The sequence below is a fragment of the Pinus tabuliformis genome, chromosome 6 (assembly GCF_031772625.1).
Source record: "Pinus tabuliformis cultivar Carrire ecotype Pingquan chromosome 6, CPIR1, whole genome shotgun sequence".
In the NCBI taxonomy this organism is placed as follows: domain Eukaryota; kingdom Viridiplantae; phylum Streptophyta; class Pinopsida; order Pinales; family Pinaceae; genus Pinus; species Pinus tabuliformis.
The window spans coordinates 1,685,331,172-1,685,345,368 of NC_142292.1; the positions used below are offsets into that span (position 1 = coordinate 1,685,331,172).

At 43.2% G+C, this 14,197-nt stretch overlaps 1 protein-coding gene across 4 annotated transcripts in view; it reads left to right on the forward strand.

The window, feature by feature from the left end:
- Window positions 1-359: 359 nt before the first annotated feature.
- The window catches only part of LOC149265445 (uncharacterized), an 80,125-nt gene continuing 66,287 nt past the window's right edge, over window positions 360-14,197 (forward strand). For all 4 annotated transcript variants that reach the window (XM_089429412.1, XM_089429408.1, XM_089429404.1 and 1 more), the window contains exon 1: window positions 360-651. The gene's annotated coding sequence lies outside the window, so the exon portion shown is untranslated. The remainder of the gene's footprint in view (window positions 652-14,197) is intronic.

A 14,197-nucleotide genomic window follows, 5' to 3' on the forward strand; every position in this document is an offset into this window, starting at 1 on the left:
TCTTGATTCGAAAACAACCTATCATATGAAACCTAATCGTATGCCAAGGTCTTAATAATTTATTTTCCAACACTATAATTTTTTTCACTGAACCAAATCTAAAAAATATATAATTCTTTTATATTAAAAACATTTGATTTTGTTTTACCCCACATAAAATGAAGCTTCATTACTAAAATCTTTAAACCTCGACTCTTCACAATTTTACTCTAATATTTACTGCAGTGCTTTATGCACAAATTTTATAATATAATATTTTGAATCCGAGCCATATTTCTGTACTTTACGCCCAAATTTTAAAATATAATATAAAGATATTGTTAAGAAAAAAAATGGCAACTCCTAGTTTGCCCTAGAGCTGCTCTACCCGGAATTGTAATCCCCATTAAATTACACTTAAATTCCTCGGCTATCTATTCTTCTTCCCCAGCGTCGGAGCGGTGAAGGAACAGCGGCAGGAGATGCTCTGTGAAGAGCAGACCCTTCGGGAGACTGCGGAAGATCGTACGTTCGAATCACAGCAACGTCAACGACATCGACTCGGTTGTATAGAAGGTTTGCTCTGTGAAGAGCAGACCCTTCGGTAGACTGCGGAAGATCGTACGTTCGAATCACAGCAACGTCAACGACATCGACTCGGTCGTATAGAAGGTTTGCGAGCGCAAAAATCCTTTAGTTTCTCAGTAGAAAAAACCGTATCTGGGAGCATTGCCTAGGACTACTAATTTATGTGTTTCTGCTGGTATTATGAATTCCACATATATTGCTCTTTTATCTTCCTTATTGATTTCGATCATATTATGATGACCGGGTTGGAGTCATTGTAATTATCTTGAATCACCAACGGGTTTGTTTGCATTGCACAATCTTTTGTAAATACTGCAAATGTTTTAAGATACCCCAAGTGTTTTCGAGGTCCTGGTTTCTATTCCAGGTCTTGTTAGAGAGGCTGGAACTCGGTTTTAATCTTTATTATCACGCATTGAAAAACCCTTTATGGTGACCTTTAGTAATGTTACTGTCTTTAACTGGACACGGAGAACTGGTAAATCGTGATCAAATTGCGGAGGTTTTCGTGTGTTGAAGATTATACATGATGGAATTACAGGACTTCTTTCATTTTATTCTGATCAGCGAAAACAGTAACTGCCTGGCTTAGGAAAATATGTTATGGTGTCGACGGTTTAACGGCACAATACGGACTCTCTTTGGCTTACGACATAAGGTCTGATGGTTATTTTTTTGCGCAAATGTAGCTTCATCCTTTTTTACATGCCATTTGGGTGGGGCATACCACGGCCAGAATAGAATCCTGGCGGATGGCTTGACTCACCGATCGTCCGTTAGCAACGCCCCGAAAATTATTTGAAAAATAAGTGGAGTTAAAGTTTTGCAAAATGCTAATTTTGATCGTTCACATCTATTGCTCGACAGTTTGTTGGCATGACTTCTACCTTCTGCATAAGTACAGTAAAACTGTCATCGAAGAGTAGACTGACCCTTAAATTGTGGAATTTCGGTCAAAGTAAATGTCCTTCTCAGGTAGAACCAGCATTTTATCATCCTTGAGTTTGATGGCTGTACTGCTTAAAACACAGTTCCTCTTGGTTCAGGTAACGGTCTGAGAAGTAATTGTTCCATCAAAATCTTCCAGAGCTTGAGCTCAGCCTCAGCCTTTTTTGACATGCCATTCCTGTAGGGCAGACTACAGTGAGAATGGAACAATGGCAGATGGTCTGATACTCAGTCAATCTCACCAGTGAATCAAGCCTCCGTTAGTTAACCCACACTTATTTTTAGAAAAGAAACACAATTGTGTATTGTCTTTGTGAAGATTTCAAATGAGGTAATGTCTCTTGCCAAGTAGAAATATTATATCTGGACTTATGGACAAAACAATGTTCTCTGTCAGGTAGAATCCACACGTTAACACGCACTAAGCTTCCTACAGGCACCACCGGACACATATACTTTCGATCAGGGACCAGGTCTGATGAGTAACAATTCCACGAAAATCCTCTGGAACTTGCACCCTTCCCCAGCGCTTTTTGACGTGTCATTATGGTGGGGTGGACCACATTCAGAATGAAACTGTGGTAGAGGGTTTAATGCTCTGTCAACCTCACTTGTGAACGGAGGTCCTGTTCATGAATTCACATTTAATTTTGGAAAAAAAACTAATATTGGTTACTGTGAACGAGGTAATGTTAGAATGAAACTATGGTAGATGGTTTAATGCTCTGTCAACCTCACCAGTAAACGGAGGTCCTGTTGGTGAATCCACATTTAACTTTGAAAAAAACTAATACTGGCTACTGTGAACGAGGTAATGTTCTTTGTCAGGTAGAATCCACACTTGATTTTGTAAAAGATCTCAAGGTTAGTAACTGTATCATGCAAGAGAGAGCTAAGGAGTTTGAATGTGCTCTTGACATGCCACGAGTTTGAATGTTAATGCCTCTGGATGCAGACCAGCGTTTTTACTTTTGGATATATAGATATACAGTGATAACTCGTTTTTATATTATCTATGAATTGATTTTTATGTCAGATCTGCAGAAATCAACAGAAAGTGGTCGATTATAGAAGGCTTCCTTTACTTGAAAATGAAGGCTGAATGTAGGTTTCAGCTGGCGTTTTAATCTGTGCACCTCTATGCCCATGCTCCATTGTTTTTTTTATATCGAAGTTAGAAGACCCATTGATAGACTGATTTATTGATATCAATGTGGAAAAACTTGTTTGAAACACCAGGTCAACCTCACTGCCTAATTGCTTTGAACCCCTACGCAGAGAATTACAGTGGAAGCACGATATTAAATCTGACTGTTGTATTCTAGCTCCGGGGTTGATTTATGCAGATGTTAGCTTTAAAGAGTTTCAGAGTATTGAACTATGGTTCTAGCTACTTATTCTCAGAAATACAGTTTGTTTATATGCCTGTTTTTAGCGAATTCTTTGATAAGATGGTCTAGTTATTCCAATGACCGTTTAGGTCCTCCATTTCTAGTGGAAACTGGAGGCAGAATCAAGTGGTATATTTTTCTTATATTTATTTTTAGGCTAATGTTAGTGGTTAAAGCTGTATAAGCAAAGGTACCGATGTGTGTATGCATATGTTCATTCTGATTTCTTAAATTGTCTACTGGAATAAGAGTTAGCAGATCTAGACCAAGCATTCCTAATTCTTCAGGTTCATTCTTCAGATACACCACAAATTCCAAAGGGATTCAAATGAGATAGGCTCCTCTTCTCAAATTCATTGTTGCTCTGAACATTATGCCATAGAGAAAAATACCATTGTGTTTTTATGGGCTTTGAACAGTTAAACCTCTTTGTAATATCCAACAGTGGCCTTGCGATACTTGAAGTTTAGAAAAATGGTAAGAAGTGGCTCGAAGCCGTTGAAATGGGGTGGAAGTTGAAGATGTTTTCTAATGTTTTGGATCATGAAATCTGTTTTTAGAAATTATGGAGCATGTAATGAAACTTTTAACTGTTGTTTTTTTAAGGTTTAAAACTTTAGAGGGGTAATTTATAAGGTCACTATTTTGGCATTATTAGTGGGTTTTCAAGGAACTAAAGAATTGTTGGTCTTTCTACAAATTGTTTATATAAGCTGTATATGGTGTATGTATTTACTATTATCCATGCTGGATAATAGTTCTATCTTCCCGAAACAGAGGAAAAACTTTATCGGTAAGTGCAATTTATGATAAATTGTATTCAGTGTCTACATTTACTGCAAAATAGGTTTGTCTTTGTCAAATAAAGGAGGAATGTTATCGACAAGTTCACGCCAAATTAAAAGAGAATTGTTTGGATTATTCATACTTGAACATAGGTCGGTTGATATCATACACTTTAAAAATGTGTCATCACATTAAGAAGATGATCCTTATGGATGTCTTTTGGATTACTCATTGACATTTGTTTGAATTGTGATTGCTTATAGGTCAAAGTTTGACACATAAGTACTTAACAAGTTTTTCATTTCCCATTGAATTTGACTCACTAGTGCAAGGAAAAACATGCCTTGTCTTAATATAAATACAATATTTAAGAAAAAATTACGATTCGCCATTTTTTCTAGATTTTTTTGCGCAACTCTTCTCCAACAAATAACCACGTGCTCTAGATGTATTGCATATAGATATTCTCTCTATTCACTTGGTTCAAGTCAAGTTTAAATGATAGGAAGTGACCTTGGGGTGTCTAAAGAGTACCTAAAGGGGGGAGTTGATGAGTAGAGATGTCCATTGGATTAAAGCAATCAAGAAGCCTTTGAAATCCTACAATGACTTTCTCTAGGGAGGCTCATAGAAGAAGTCTCATTGAATAACATAGAGCAAGGTAGGGGTCTCAATCCATACTTGCATCAGTTGCATGTTTCCTCGCTGTTGGGATGGGCCCCCCATAGGGTCAATTTTGGGGCAAAAGCCCAAGTTTTGTTGTATAAAGATGTAAAGTCTTCGCAAGTTGTGTAAGTTGTGTCTTAGGATATCTAAGAAAGAAAGGACGAGGATGAATGTAACGGGTTAGTAGAAGAGAAAGCGTAGGAGTCTTAGAGTAGAAGGAAGGCTCTGTAGCTGTGTACACAAAGGCCTAGAGTAGAATCTGCAGCTGAGTGCGCAGGGAAGTCTCGAGTCCGTAAGTTGAATTGAGTATTAATAAAGAAGATTATTGCAGAAATTCCTGTGTTTTGCCTATTTACTTCTGTTATGAATGAATGCGCTTTATGTTGTGATTGAATGTTGGGCTTATGAAATAATGATGTATTGATGTGCGATCTTACATGATTTATACTGCTATATGAACGCAATTACTATTAATTGTTTACGTGAAGATTGTCTTGTTGTATGTGGAAGTTATCAAACACTTAAGCCAATCGAGGTAATTACCGGGTTAAGAACGATCTTTGGTGTGTGCTTAAGTAGCTGATTAGTCTGTTAAAGGTTCGTGAAATATGGTCGTAGACCTTCGCGGAGGTCTAGAGGATGGTTAAAGGAAGTTATATCGATAAGCCACAAGGGCTTATCGATTTGTGCGAATGCAGATTTAGGGCACAAACGACATCACGCTGATCTCTGGGTGCGGAAACTTGGTTCCAACACCCCCTATCTTTGGGTGAGACTTTAGTCTGCGCTCTGCGGATTGATGCCAAAAGGGCCAGTAGTGTAGGGATTTGTTTGGCGCAACTCATTCTGAAACTGGGTTAGGACCGAGATCTGCATAAAGAGATGTGTGATGTCACATCACTGGAATCCAACAAAGAAAGAAATTGAGAAGTGGTTGGATAGAAAGATTCACAAATTCGCGGTGCAAGAAAACAAAAATCCGCGCCTCATGAAAGAACAGTGGTTGGATAGATACTTATACACAGAGATACACGAGATCTTCATTTGCACCTTCCCGATCAAATTATACGAGTGGATCGCTAAATTGGTAGATGGCCGAGGAATGTGGAGGCTTAACGGTCCAATAGTGTGGACCAAGGAGCAAGTGCGGTGGTTGGAAGCCTTTGAAGATAAGATCTTGTGCGTTGTCGATCACTGGCTTGATCGAGTCATAAGCGGATTTGTGACAGAATTCGCGGTCGATATCTTAGTCAGCTACAGTGAAGTAGAGTGATGCTTTTTCAAAGGATCGCGAGGTAAGTATTTGAAATCTTTGAATACTAGGATTAAAATTCTCGTGTGAAAAACAGGTTATGCCACTGCCTTGATGTTTGGATCTACCTGAAGTGGATGATTATTTAGAAATCAATAGAGAGCAGGTCCTGAATACAGTCCATTGGTAGAACCTCCTTTGAGTGACAACGAGGGAGTGGTACAGGCCTCACTGCGAAGCGCTATACAATTGATAAAGTAGGGTTTCTCGCGGATACCTCGTCTGCCCACTCCACCTCCACCTTCACTTCCATAGTATACACCTTCGCCCACACCACCACCACCTCCGCCACCGTTCAACATGTCGAATACAATGAAATTGGCTGTTTTCAAGGGCTTGGGAAGTGAGGACCCAGATCAGTTTTGGTTTGTTGCGAAGGCTGTATGGATGACACAGATATTACATATGATCATATAAAGAAGGTGCAGTTGGTTACTGCTTTACAAGATCGCGCGTTGACATGGTACATTAAGTACTGCACGGATAACCCATTGGCATCGTTAGCGGACACTCAGACTGCTCTGAACAAGGAATTCGGTAGACCTAAGTCTGAATTGCAATCAGTTGTTGGATTTAAGGAAATTGCGATGAGGATTGGCGAAACTCCCTGGGAGCTAGATCAAAGACTGAAGTGCGGAATTTGCGAAGCCAATATGAATCTCACAGACATTCAGCACCGCGATTGGTTTATAGCCGCGCTCCTACCTCACTTGAGGATTGCTTTGTCACAACAAAATATAGGGACTCGAGCAGCAGCATTGGGGATCACAATGAGGTTACATGAGACCCTTATCTAAGACGCGACGTTGGGAGTTTAACAGATTCACGCGGAGTTGCAGAACCTCTGCTTGGAGTTGCAGAGCTTGAAGAAGGAAAAAAACGGCTCGACCGAAGGTACGCGAAGAAGTTTGGTCCCTAAAATGTAAAAACCAGGGGCATGATAAGGATCATTGCCCTGTTTTTGCGAATTATATGGCAGGGGAGGGCACATGCCTCTGAGGCAGGAAGCCCCAATAGGACCAAGTACAGGGCCCACACTGTGGTGCGCTATCTGTCAAGTAGCAGGAAAACATGTAACAGACAATTGCCACTTGTTGCAAAAATTTGTGTAAGCACCCCAACAACTATTTTGTAATTTCTGTAAATTGGTGGGCCACGATGAGCGTAATTGTCGTAACTATGAGTTAATGATGGAGAGAACGCCTGCGTATCGAATGCAAACAGAAACTCAACCGTTGGAGCAAGGCGTTGGGGGAGTGCGCGGAGGATATCAAGGGCGCGGACGATTCGAGGAGGAGGACTTGGTAGAGGTTGAGGACAAGTTATTTGCTACAATTGCGGAGTGCAGGGACACTACGCGCAGGAATGTACGAGGCAGACTCGCCCATCTTGCTGATACTGTACTCAGTTTGACCACGTGATAGAAGAATGCCCTATATTGATAGCTAAGATGTAGGAGAAGAAGGTGCAGCCTCAACAGCCCACCCAAAATTTACAAATGATGAGGGCCGAGCCCCGCGAGGAGGATCCCAATGTGAATATTGTGCTGCGAAGCGGAATGATGACTGGTGATGATAAAGGAAAGCAGCCTGAAGAAAGTGAGTGGGTTCGCAAGGCTCCAGAAAAAGAAGTTGGGTTTGACCTAGAGCGTGCGAAGGAAATATTCATGGAAGCAAGGAAAAGCTTCGCTGAGGCCTCAACCTTAGGAAGTTAGGACAAGCTCCATGCTTACCACTTTCTTGGAGACTTTTATGAAGCTGCTACGCGACAACAAGGTGGTGAAGGGGCTACAAGAACTGATAAATAAGTGTGCTGGTAAGGAAGGTGCTCCTGACGGACACCATGCACTTAGAAAGGTAGGCAAACACAAGGCGAGAACAGGGTGCGAGATGAGGCTTACCGCGCAAATAGGAGAGTATGAAATGGATCAGGTTATTCTGGATCTGGGGTCGGATGCGAATACTTTGCATAAACATACACGGGAAAGAATGGAGAGACTTGCGTTGCAATGGTCCCCAATTTAGCTGAGGATGGCAAATCAACAAAAGATTATCCCTGTGGGGAGATTGCATGGAGTGACCGTAGATATAGAAAGAGCGAGCGCGTTGGCTGATTTTGAAGTAATAGAGATTGTTGATGACAACAATCCATACCCCGCGCTCTTAGGAATTGATTGGGCCATTGATATGAATGGGGTAATCAATTTAAAGAAATGAACGATGTCATTTGAAAGGAGATCGCTCGGCGTAGTAGTCCCATTGGACCTTGCAGAAAGACCATGCTACACTGAACCAGTCCGCGATTATGAAGAAAGCGACGATGATTTGGACCAAACCTATAAGATAACAACGTGAGATCAAGACTTGATTAATCTGACAATCGATGGACGAATTGTATGGGATTGCGAAAGCGCTCCTGTATGTCAGATTCAGATGAAGAATTGGAGCACTGGTAGAATAGATTGCACGAAGTATCTACGCTACGCTGTAATATGATGACTAAATCGTTGTACTGTGTATCATTCGAGGTAAGAAGCTTGCCTTATTATGATGGTCTAACTGATGTAGATAAATTTATGGATGCCTTTGAAAGGGAAGTATTGGAGAAGCATTGCTTCCAAGCGCTGGATTTGGCACTGCGCGCTATGCCTGCACAATGGTGGGGTACGCATAAAGACAATTTTGACGAATGGCGTGAGTACAGAAGAATGATGGGATTGCGGTTTGGTCGCCCGAAAGTTCAGCTAACTGAAAAATACGATGGGATAAATGATCCGCGCGATCATTTAGCAAAATGGACTAAGGTTTATGGAACGGCGCTGCAACCGGGGAGGGGGCATATTTTTTGTCAAACTTTGGACATCGTTCCTCTGAATTGGTACCTGGAAACAGAGCTTCATCATGGTATAGCAAAGTGGGACATCTTACGAGAAGGATTTTTGATGACCTTCAGCTTTGAGGATGGGTTCGAAAGCATCGATGAAGCGCTGCAGGAGGTTAAGGCAACAATCTTCAGAATACCGCAGGATCCTTTAGACTTGATTCACCCAGATTGGAGCACCCAGCTGCGCCATGCGTTGGAATGCTACAATGTGACCGCTGAAGAAGATGATGAGGATCCAAGGAATATTAACATCCCAAAGGCAGAGGGCCATCACGAAGTTGAGGGACTGCAGATAGAGAATCCAGACATCACCGCACCATTGAAGACTAGACAAGTGAACATTGGCACAAAAGCGGAGCCGAAATTTGTAAAGATTGGAGGTTATTGAAATGATGCCACAGTAGATAAGGTCGCTGAGTTGCTTCGCGAATACAAGGATTTTTTCCTTACCAAATTTTCAGACTTGAAAGGTATCATAGGAGACTTGGGTGTGATGAAGATTACCTTGAAGCTAGACGCGAAGCCGATCAAGCAGAGGCCATATCACCTTAACCCTAAGTATAAAGAAAAGGTTTGCTTGGAGTTGGACAAGATGCTTGCAGCGGGTATTATTGAATTGATGGAGGAATCTGATTCGGTGAGTCCAATGGTCGTTGAAGAAAAGAAGCAAAAGGATGAAATAAGAATTTGCGTAGATCTCAGGAAGCTTAACGATGCTTGTGTCCATGATCCATTTCCAACTCCTTTCACAAATGAGGTACTGGATAATGTTGGAGGGCAGGAGGCCTATTCATTCACTGATGGGTTCTTTGGATACCATCAGATTAAGATCGTGCCATAAGACAAGAGTAAGACCACCTTTGCGACAGAGTGGGGATGTTTCTAGTATATAGTGATGCCTTTTGGACTTAAGAATGCACCAACGATCTTCTCACGCGTAGTCATCGCGACGTTCAAAGAATTCATTCACAAGTTCTTGGAGGTATATTTTGATGATTGGATAGTGTTTGGGCTAGTAAAGCACCATGTAGCCAGTTTACGCTTGATGTTGGATACATGCTGAAGGTATTAGATTGTGCTAAACCTGAAGAAATGCTTGTTTTGCGTCCCTTTCAGAATCTTGCTGGGTCATGTGGTATGCAAGCAAGGACTTATGGTGGACCATGCTAAGATCGCAATAATAATTAATTTGGAGGCACCGAGAAGCGTTAAACAGCTGCACACAACACTAGGCCACACTGGGTACTATCGAGAGCTCATTAAAAGTTATGCCTAGATTATCACGCCTGTGGAGAAACCGTTGAAAAAGGACGCTACATTCTGTTGGTATGAAGAATGTCAGCGGAGTGTGGATGTACTGAAGGAGAAAATGGTTTCCGTGCCGATTCTAGTCTTCCCGGATTGGAAGGAATTTCATGTGCATGTGGATGCTTCATGTATTGCGTTAGGAGTAGTACTGACACATGTTGGTGAAGGAGAATTGGATCACCTTATAGCATTTGCGAGCAGGAAGTTGTCTAAAGCTGAAAAGAATTACTCGATGACTGAGCGTGAAGGGTTGGCTATGGTGTACATGTTCTAGAAGTTCAAACATTACCTACTAGGCGGACATTTCAAGATGTACACAGACCATTCTGCATTGAAATATTTAGTTAATAAGCATGTGTTGGTGGGGGGGAATATGTAGATGGCTGTTGTTGTTTTAGGAGTATGATTTTGAGATGATCGTGAAGCCAGGAAGGTTGAATGCCGGGCCAGACCATCTATTGTGCATTGAAACCAGAGAGGAGCTTACCAATTTGGAGGAAGGGTTGCATGACGCACAACTCTTAGCGGTGTGCATAGCAGATAATCACTTTGCAGACTTTATCCACTTTCTAACTACGGGGACAGATTTAGAAGGATACAATAGTCAGCAGAAGAAAGAATTGGTGGTGCGCGCGACAGACTTTTCGGTAATTGTAGTCTATTGTATAAGATGGGATCGAATGAAATACTTCGATGCTATGTGCCCGACTTTGAAAGAAATAGTATCCTCGCTAAAGCTCATGGAGGAGCTGCGGGAGGACATTATGCAGGAAAAGCAACAACGCAGAAGGTTTTGCGCGCTAGGTTGTGTGGCCGACGTTGCGTAAGGATTCTAAAGCATATTGTAGGGCATGTAATGCATGTTAGAGAATGGGCAGGCTGTCGCGAAGGGATGAGCTGCCTTTGAATCCACAGATGTCATTGCAGCGATTTGAAAAATGGGCAATCAATTTTGTAGGACTGATTCAGCCTTCAAGCAAGAAGATCGGTGCGCGATATATCATCATCGCAACTGAATATTTGACCAGATGGGCGGAGGCACAGCCTGTGAAAGACTGTACCGGGGCAACAACAACAAAATTCTTGTTCAAATATGTGTTGACCAGGTTTGGTTGCTCGAAGGTTTTGATGAGTGATCGCGGAACACATTTTCTCAATGAAACAATCAGCGCGTTGACAGAAGAGTTCCAGGTTTATCATTAGAAGAGTACGCCATATCATCCTCAGGTCAATGGCACGGTCGAGGCTTTTAATAAGATATTGGAGAATGCGCTGACAAAGGTTTGCAATGCGTAGCAGAATGATTGGGATGTGCGCGTACCAGCAGTGTTATGGGCATATAGAACTACTTGCAAAAAGCTTACTGGTTAGACACCTTTCCGGTTGATCTATAGTGTGGACGCTGTAATGCCTATGGAGTATGGAGTATATCGTGCCTAGTCTACACATAGCGGCTTTCACAGGAATGGCGGACCACAGAGCCTTAGAAGATCGACTTGCGCAACTAATAGAGCTCGAGGAAGATAGGTTTTTGGCTGGATTCCATTAGTAGGTTTAGAAGGAATGTGAAAAAGCTTGGCACGATTGGCACATCAAATTGCACACCTTCAAGGTAAATGATTCGGTTTTATTATATGATAGTAAGTTTGATAAGTTTATAGGAAAATTTCATATGCATTGGCTAGGGCCATATGTTATCAAAGAGATTACAAATGGTGGAGCAGTTCACTTTGCATCTTTAGCATTTCAGTGTTCAGCTGTCGGTTGTTTATGAATCCTCAAGTTTATGCTGATTTGGTCGCTAGTTCAGTCTTTGATAAGTTACCCGAAGAAACTTAGCGGTTTATTTTGAGCACGATGTCTAGACCAGGAGAGATTGCTAGTACTGGCGGAGCTGTCGCCTATGAGGGAGCTGCTCCAGAGGTGATGAGCATGGAGACTCCAGCTGCAGTGCCTATGGTGCTAAGGTCGCCTAGGTCGAAGCTTACATTGGTGAGGGATGTCCCCAAACCTAAGAAGGACAAGCAGAAGAAGCCCATGTCGGTGCGCGAGTCACCAAGGAAGCATGCATTTACCCAGGCCCAGAAGAAAGAAAAAACCAAGTGCAAAAGAGAAGGGGAAAGTGGTGGATTTGGAGGCTGAAGGGGGTGCGGAGGACATAGACACCGAGTGGGTGGATCCAATATCCAAGTTGCTGGATTATACCCCCCTGTGCAAGGGAAAAGTGAAGGTCCCTAAGGACCCAGATGCAGGAAAATTCCTCCTTAATACACCCTTGAGCTGTCGCCTCTGAGGGAGTTTCTCCAGAGGTGATGAGCATGGAGACTCCAGTTGCAGTGCCTACGGCGCCGAGGTCGCCTAGGCCGAAGCCTACATTGGTGAGGGAAGTCCCTAAACCTAAGAAGGACAAGTAGAAGAAGCCCATGCCGGTGCGCGAGTCACTGAGGAAGCATGCAGCTACCCAGGCCCAGAAGAAAGAAAAATCGAGTGCAAAAGAGAAGGGGAAAGTGGTGGATTTGGAGGCTGAAGAGGGTGCAGAGGACATAGACACCGACGGGGTGGATCCAATATCCAAGTTGTCGGATTATATTCCTCCGCGCAAGGGAAAAGTGAAAGTCCTGAAGGACCCAGATGCAGGAAAATTCCTCCTTTGTACACCCCTGCTACTGGAGAACATCACCTTTGAAGGTCCGCGCTTGGCACAGATTCCCCATCTCAAGCTGGAAGACTGGGACTTGGAGGACCATGAGAGGTTCCCCCACTTGGCAACAGAAAACTACATGAAGAGGGTGTTCTACAAAGAATCAGGTGTCACCACGCTGGAGCTGGTGGAGTGGATTCGCGGAGTGAATCAGTCGGGGTTGCTGAACCTGTTATGGGTGCCCCACTACCACCGCTCCAACATCAACTTAATTGTGATCAAGCAGTTGCTAACCCTGGTGCATGACAACTGCTTGTGGCTGAGCGTGCCAATACTCATCACTGATATGCTGATCCATCGGGTCACGTTGTTGCCGCACTCAGGGTTGAATTCAGCCAATGAGTTTGGCGGAAAGACAAGCGAGCTCGACCTTGCAGGGAAAATGAAGGATAAATTCAAGTTCGAGAAGGAGTCGCGTGGGTACTCTATCGCCCCAATCACTGACCCCGTGGTAAAGGTTGCCACACAGATCCTTGCGGGCAAAGTTATGAGAAAATGCCGAGCGGACAAGGTTCTGACGCTAATGATTATCCTAGCTGCATAATGCATAGAGGGTGTGCAGTTCAATTGGGTGCGCTACCTTTGTAGCGAGTTCCTCGCGAACTATCGAGAAGCGCAGGACGAGAGTAAAACATTCCACTATTTGTAGCTATTGCTCTCCATTGTGTTTGTCGCTTGGGATCTGCCGGAGGACAGTCAGTTTCCTCTCGTGGATAAGGATTTGCAGAGGCTTCAAAGTTTGCATCCCTCTGGGCAACAAAGGACGTCGCGCGCATCACAGAGACCAAAATCTTCTGGGTGTTGATGGAGGCGAGCATTCGCATGGCCATCAACCAGAAGCCATGGTTGTCTCCAAGTGAGTTTGAGCAGCTGTCAAGGTATGCGAAGTTTAAAGCCGACTTCCATCTCATATACATTTGGGCGCGAAAGGATCTGCAACAAAAATGGTTTGACCTACCTTATCTCGCTATAGATGATGCTATTGAGGAGGTCATCAAGCACTGGCCGACAGAGTGGCACTCTCCATCTGATCTTGCCGTAGGTACTAGCAAGTCTGTGGAAAAGAAGAAGGAAGCAGCCAAGTAGAAGGTCATGTAGTTGGCTGAGAAGCGGAAAAAAGAGGCTGAGGAGAAGGTTCGGGTGGAAGCGGAGCAGCAGGCCGAATAAGAAGAGCGCCACTTTGAACGTAGTGGTAAGTCTCCTTCGCCCCAAACAGAGGAGTAGTCAGAGCAGGGCGACGGTGGTCAGGAGGAGCAGGAGAGCACTCCCTTCCGGGTTAAAAGGTACACGAAACAAGGAAAGGAAGGGCCGCGGAAGAAATCAAAGGCGACCAAGCCGTCGTTGGATCCAATTATTTTGACAGACGATGACTTGGACGAGATAGGGGACAAGGTGCATGATACCACGGCAAAACTGCTACAGCAGTTCGAGCAACAGAAACAACAGGCGTTGAGCACCATTCAGAAGGATCTGTGCGAGTTGTAGATTTAGACAAATAGGATCTAGGTAGGTGCAAGGCAGATTAGCGCTGCATCAACAAGTTTGGCATCGTGGACTACTTAGGCAATAGAGATGGTCCGATTGCTTGATATTTGGGTAGTCGCGCTGCCAGATGGCTCCTTGAGCTCAAAGGTG